The sequence below is a fragment of the Temnothorax nylanderi genome, unplaced genomic scaffold (genome assembly GCF_030848795.1).
Source record: "Temnothorax nylanderi isolate EJ_2023f unplaced genomic scaffold, tnyl_v1.0 TNYL_tig1051_pilon, whole genome shotgun sequence".
NCBI classification, from domain to species: Eukaryota; Metazoa; Arthropoda; class Insecta; order Hymenoptera; family Formicidae; genus Temnothorax; species Temnothorax nylanderi.
The window spans coordinates 2726-10559 of NW_027250113.1; the positions used below are offsets into that span (position 1 = coordinate 2726).

Genomic DNA, 7834 nt, shown 5'->3' on the forward strand with positions numbered 1-7834 from the left:
TACAATTCTTTAAAATTTGATCAATTATTTCCCGAAAAATTTGAAAAACTTTTGATACCGGTTTCCAAAAAGATCGGTAACGAAAAATTATACACTTTATGGCACTCCCCGCGAATTTCCCGAAAAATTCGAAAAACTTTTGATACCAGTTTCCAAAAAGATCGGTAACGAAAAATTATACACTTTATGGCACTCCCCGGGTAATTCTATACCCCTGTTTTATATACAATTCTTTAAAATTCGTTCAATTATTTCTCGAAAAATTAGAAAAATTAAAAAAAATTGGTTTCCCGAAAATCGGTAACAAAAAACTATACACACAGTGACACTTCCCGGGAAATTCTACCCCTATTTCATATACTTTTGGTAAAAATTCGGTCTATTGGTTTCCGAGATCATCGAACACAAACAATCAAACTGACAAACTCTGTCTCTTTATAATAATAGTATAGATTATTAATTATAGATACAATCATGTAGTGTGTAATAGTAATTTAAAGTCATATAATTTGTACATACACTTCTTTCCTTTAGTGCTGCTTTACTTTATCCATTTTCGTAATATTTTAACAATCCTTTTCTTCACCTTGTGAGAATCTTAAGTAATTAATCAATCTCACACATACGCGCGCATACATCAAGCTTCATAAATATTTTAATACTTCTAGTTTTTTTACATTTTCAATAAGATGCATTGTACGATATAAAATATTAAATATTAAAATTAATTTTAGTAGTTGTAGTTTTACACCAATTATATGTACTGATTATTATGTACCTCTAGTCCTTAACATCAATACTATGAAATTTTAATATTATATAAATATAATATTGATATTATTCTGGTATTTTATATTGGAATTTGTCAGTTTACTATTGAATGCACTATGTTACACTTAAAGTACTTAAAAATTTTTATATATTTGAAAGATGAAAAAGAAAAAGTAGGAAAAGGTAAAATTTAGAAATAAAAAAGGTACAAATACTGTTTGTATTTAAAGTACATGTGTTTTAACACTTCTTGCAAGAGATAAATAAAGAAAACGATTAAATGAGAAAGAGTAACTATAAAAATAGTACAGACCGCAAATATAGACATATACCGCAGATAGGTATGATGGATTTTTTAAATTAAAGAAATCACACTTTTTAAACATTTCTTCTCATACAAAGTATTAAAGATATAAAGTCAAAAACTTATTCCAAATAATTTTATTCAAAATAATCTAATACAAATTTTATTCAAAATAATCTAATACAAAAAATATTCCATTCGCTGCGTGTATGTGTGTGTGTGTGTGTGTGTGTGTGTGTGTGTGTGTGTGTGTGTGTGTGTGTGTGTGTGTGTGTGTGTGTGCGTGTGTATGTATGTACGTATTATGTACGTATGTGTGTGTGTGCGTGTGTGTGTGGGCCAGTTGTTCCAACCTATTGATAAGCTAACTACCCAGCTAACCATTTGCTTGCAAATTGTCGACAACCGGGCAACAAATTCCTGCCAAATCAGGCTGCCAAATCCAGGACCTACTGTGTCCTCGAGTGCGCCCAAATTGCAAGCAAAAGTTGCAATCAGATCATGACGTCAAATAGGGTGCAACATCAGAGCAGATCTGTCACTAGCAGTGCGACGACAGATTGACGCAACAAACTGAAAGCAGGTTTGTCAACCGTACACCGACAACAGATTTGCGCCAAATATTCAGCAGATCTGTCTGCAGAAATGACGGCAGATTGGTGCCAAATATTCAGCAGATCTGTCTGCAGAAGCGACGGCAGATTGGCGCCAAATACCCAGCAGATCTGTCTGCAGAAATGACGGCAGATTGGTGCCAAATATTCAGCAGATCTGTCTGCAGAAGCGACGGCAGATTGGCGCCAAATACCCAGCAGATCTGTCTACAGAAGCGACGGCAGACTGACGCGAAATATTCAGCAGATCTGTCCGCAAATTGACGGCAGATCTGTCGAACCTGAGGTCCGTATTTCACAGTCGTGATTTCACCTGAGAATCAACTTGATCTATATATATATGTAAGCTTCAGCCAGTTTTTACACTGAGGTAACATGCTATATGCGACGTGTAGTTTCAATTATAGTTGAAGTGAGAAGCAGTGTCATTGCTTCTCACCTCAACTAATTGAAGATGCACGTCGCATGTAGCATGCTCAATGTGAAAACCGGCTTAAGCTTACATATAGATCAAGTTGATTCTCAGGTGAAATCACGACTGTGAAATACGGACCTCAGGTTCGACAGATCTGCCGTCAATTTGCAGACAGATCTGCTGAATATATATATTACATCTGCTCATTATATATTACATTTATAATATTATTACAAACTAACGTGTTACAGTTTGAAATATAATAAAATATAACATTATATTGTGAGGTATCCCAGTGAGAAATGACCCATCGAATAGACGTCTAATTGATGTCGATCGACGTCGATCGACGTCAATTAGACGTCTATTCGATGGGTCATTTCTCACTGGATATATATTGTAAAATATAAAGGAAAAATGGTGATATAATTTTGTCGTATATGTAATTTATAACGTAAGGAATATTTACTAAGAAACAGGTGTGTGCGTGTTACAAATATCATTTATTACATAATTGAACTTAGAAATATTAAAGTTTTAATGAGGATAACAATTCCAGCGCAACAGAGTATTGTACTTCTGACTTTGACGAGAGTACAAGTATTACAATTCATTCATCACAATGCACAAGAATAAAATAATGTTGTCTGCTCTGTCTAAACATATAATACATACTGCATAATATATATATATATATATATATATATATATATATTCTAATATATGTATACATAAAAAAACATTTAAAATGCGCACAAATGTTAAATTGTCGTTCTCCTAAAATGTAATATCGAAATTAATATACAGGGTGAGGCACTCGAAGTTTTACTAAATCAAAACACTGCAACTTTTAAAGGAATATATATTTTGGTCTTCAAAAAGCAAAATATAATTGAGAAATGAATATATTTTCCTGATTTAAAGCTATTGCTCGATGTGGCCACCTTTAGCTTTAATGACGGCGTTGAAAATGTTCCGCATTTTATTTCATCCGACTTGTTACCACCGTACTCCTGAGATATAAACCCGATGGACTAGTCTGTATGGGGAATTTTGGAAGCCAAGATATATATATATATATATATATATATGCACCAAAAAATGCAAGACCATTGATGGGCTGAAGGCAGCTTTCCGCCGAGAATGGAAAGCTATTGCCTGACCCTGTATATACTCTTATACACAAATAATATTCTACTAAACATGTGCATATTAAAACATTGTAAGAATGAAACAATGCTTTGATATCAACTCATTATAGATCGCTCTCCGGGCGAACGAACATACGGAGGTGGCTACCTTGATTACAATACTTTATTATGCATTATAGCAACTACAATATAATATCGCGACGTGTCCGAAACTGTATTGACAGTACTACCATCACTATCACTTTCGTCTGTCATGCTACCCCAAAACGGCATCCTGTAACCTTTTGCACAGACTTCATTCAAAGTAATATGTGAAACATCGTCTGCTAACGCTGCACACTTGTATATCTGAAGATGTGATGATGATATGCCAACATTATAAAAATTATCAACCTCCAAAAACTTCTTGACATTTAAACGATAAGAGTTGCCGTCCTTGAAAATGTCTGAAATGATGCAAATACACCCATCTTTTAGGATGCAACAATTATCGCGCAAATTTGTACTAAATAAGAAATTATTAAATGCTATTTTGCGATATTGAATACGATTACCATTATTATACGGAATAAATACACGAACACATGTTTCGTCTTTATGACTTTCAGCACTTCCATGTGTTTGTAACTCTTTCATCCTATTAAACATTTGTTGAAGAGGTTGATTAGCCTTTCTGCAAAACTTTCTAAAAATTGACATGTTGCTTTCATAAGGGAAAGCTGAAAATGTATCTAAAGCGCCGAAACGTCTAACATCATCAGTCAAATGAAGAAGTCCATGGACATTATAAGAATTAAATCTAGCACCATATAGATGTGGACAATGCAGAACAAATTTCTGAAGAGCACGTTCTGCGAAACATAAGTACTGTTCTCGTGGAGACGTGGACGCTAATATTCTTATAGCTGTATGTAAAAATAAGAAATGTTTATATACTATGTCATCTAATAAACCGTATAATATAGCTGGACCGGTATACAGCAGAAACTGACGTAGCTCCGTGGCTTTATATTTAGAATATAATTCGAGGGATCTGGGACGCCTTGCGAAGTCTGAAGGACAATACTCTTGTAGACTTTGTATTCTTGTATTTATAATTGTAATAATTCTTTTAGACAGTTTTGTCTCGCGTGAAAACTTTCCTTGTACCCACGCTTGAAACAGTTTCTTCATAACACCTATGTTCACTAGGTGCATAGATTCGAATGGTACCTGTGATACCATTCCCATGGGTAATAGTGAAAGTGGACTTATACCGTCTTTGTGGTGAGAGTCATCGACACGTCTGATATATTCATCATCCGTTCGAGGAGGATGGTTAATACCATTAAAGACAAAATGATTAGTATCAATACGTGTTCCTGATACTTTACATTTAGAACATGGATGCTCAGCCATATGGCCACGATGATGTAATATAAAGGCGCAAGCTGGCGCGTCTGCTATGAAACATCTAAGCCTTAATGGCACTCTTTAGCCAAGGAAATTTATTCCGCCCTTCGACATAATTCGTCGTACGTCTTCAACAAATTTTTCAAAAAATATATTGGGACTGTTTGGTTTGTGTGGACCTTTGTAAATACCCACAACTATTAGTGGTGCTTTTTCTACATTGACAATTCGGCACTGAATAGGCCAAATATGAATAACACTTTGTTTGTCTAAATTACATCCATCTGTACTAAAATCTAAGACTACCTCGTTAACTGATGTACATAATATATCAGACAGACTATCAACAATTGCGATTTCCAAATCAAAATGCAAATATTCCCCTGGTGGTACTGTGTATATATCAAGACAACGGCGCGGTGTGTTGAGAAGTGTCCTAACGTCTTTCGGCAAATATGAGAAGCATGGATGTTTCCTTAGAAGAAACAACAATCTGTTTCCTTGGACATGTGTAATATTGTTATCAACGAAACAAGATGCCAACTGGTCACGAAACGATACTTCTTGCAAACAATGTGTATATGAAGAGACATCACTTTCATCGCTTTCGTCACATATATCATTAACATCGGACATAGACGAAGAAGACACATCAGTAGCCTCTTTTGTGTTGTCTATATTTTCACTGCAAGTCAAATTATTGAAAGTATTATTGGAAGCAATACTTTCTTGAGGTGCAATAGATGAGTTAAATGTATGCACATCATTCCTAGTACCGATAGTATGATTGGACGCACATAGTATACGAATATTGGTTCTGTATTCCGATCTAATCCTTCGTTTTTGTCGTTCAGACATTGTGTGCAGCGTCTTTCGACTAACTGAGGTTTTTAGATATCTTTCCATATTATTAAAAAAACTTATAAATACAATAACAATAGATTACAGGTACAAATTTTGATCGTTGACTTGCAGGAACGCAAGTACAACCTAAAAACGTTTGTCTTTTGTACAAGGACGCTCGCTGGCTCTATCCTACGCGGGCTCTCCCGACTGGCCCACTCGCGTTTCTCTCTCGGAAGTTCCCCCCGTTTTTCGTTGTTTAAAAATTTCATTCCTCTATTTGTATTATGAGTGAGATCATAACGAGGGAAGAACGAGATAACCAGAGCTAGTTGCCCGTAGAATTGAAACTAGGTTGTAAGCTGTGCGAATGTCGCAACGAAATACGATTACGTAGCACGCAAGTATAGCGCGCAAGCGGAACAACGAGCTTAGACCATCGTTAAATCAGGCGAAAGTTTTCATTGAACTAATGTAAAACATTTTTATCGAGCGAGACACGATAAGCATCGGTTAGGTTAGGTTGTGACCGGAACAACGAATGAAATTGTTAAAATTGTTAAACATAGCCACTTACTACTTGGGCTGAATATACGGTCGCCACTGTATTTTCTGGATAGAATACAGAAACCTTGCGTTACTGCGTTGCCCCGTCCTTCCTTCTCGGCAATATGGCTGTCGATTCACGTTGCGGGCGCGTTCAAGGCCGTGGGCCACGCCCTTGTTAAGCAAACGTATTTACGAGGATAGGATGTTCACTGGGGTCGCGTAATAAATCCTTTTGTTTATTATAAACAAATAATAATTTATTCTAAAACTAGATTGTACAGCAATCTCTCCTAACGCACGTGTTCGCTCGATCGCGTGATGCTACGTCGAGTTTTTATCGAAACGTCGTTATTTCGGTTAAAGCGGATCTTAACGATCAATATAAGCGCAATAGGATATCCCGTATCACGCACTCACTACTTCTAATTAATGTTCAATCACGCTACTGACGCTAGCGGATAACGGGATAAGACCGCCTTTGTTCGATTTGTATGACGAAAACCGTTGTACGTGTTATCGTCTCGAAACTTCGCGACGGACTGTCCGTACTAAAATGAGTCACACTAATCACGCTAGTGGACAACGGGATAAGAACGTCTTTTTCCGATTTGTATAGCGCAACCGATGTACGTGTTGACGCCTCGAAAACTCACGACGGACTGTCCGGGAGGAACGGGTCGAGTTCTCCCACCTTAGACTCACGCATGCGCTGAGTCCTCATTTTAGGCGCGCAGCCTTCGCACTCGCGGAACGCACCTTCGGGTGTAGATGGTACGATTCCATCCGCACTTCGCTTGCCGAGTCGTTGTTGGGACTCGACACCTTTTCGTGAGATGCTACACTAAAGTGCAACGGCGCGACTTGGCTTTCGCACCCGCGTGAACCAAACGCGTCGCTGCACGCAAAATTCGCGCAAGCGAACTCAAAGTCACTCGATTAATATCGAGTGACTCTCAACGTCACAATCAGACGAATCCAATGCAAAGCTAGGTAAGTATTAATTTCTTTTTCTTTCAGGTACCCAGGATCATCATGGAATCGTCTCATCTAATCACCGGAGTCGGTGTAATAAAGGTAAGTATAAAAGGTAAGTATAACGCGGCTTAAAATTACCGCACGCATAATCGCATAATAACGAATTCTTAAATTGACAGGGAATAATGTTTAAATATCAAATTAATGAATATAATATCAAATCGGCTCAGTGCCGTCTAAAAGTGTAGAAAGTACATAAAAGTGTAAGAAAGTGTAACTGAATATAATGAAAATCACTGCTATTCGCAATGTTAAATAACTCTTTGCCTGGAACAACTCCATTTGGCTTGTTTCTCTCCCTTGAGATGTAACTGTAAATAATATGCTGAAAATTCTATAAATTTAATGAATCTGCACTTCGAGTGCTAAAAGTGTAACAAAAGTGTAACTGCCGTCGTTGGCTCATCTCGCACGCTTATCCTAAGTCGTCGAGTGTTGAAAGTGTAAAAGTGTAACACCTTTCGGTGCTTCGGCCTCGCACGCTGAAATCTAACATGCAAGTGTAGAAAGTGTAATGGGTGTAATAGAAAAGTGTAGAGCCTTCGCTGGCTCGTCTCGCACACTGAATCTGGAAACAGGTGTAACAAGTGTTGAAAGTGTAGTTTAAAGTGTAGAGCCTTCGCTGGCTCGTCTCGCACGCTGAATCTCAGAAACAGGTGTAGAAAGTGTAAAGGTGTAGTAAAAAGGTGTAATTCTTCAAAATGCTTTAAAATATTGCAAATAATGTAATTGAATGTTAATTGACCCCAAAAGGTCATTT

General features: G+C 37.0%; 1 pseudogene; it reads right to left on the minus strand.

The window, feature by feature from the left end:
• Positions 1-3048: 3048 nt before the first annotated feature.
• Positions 3049-5532, minus strand: LOC139786489 (uncharacterized; annotated as a pseudogene).
• Between the last annotated feature and the right edge of the window lie 2302 nt (positions 5533-7834).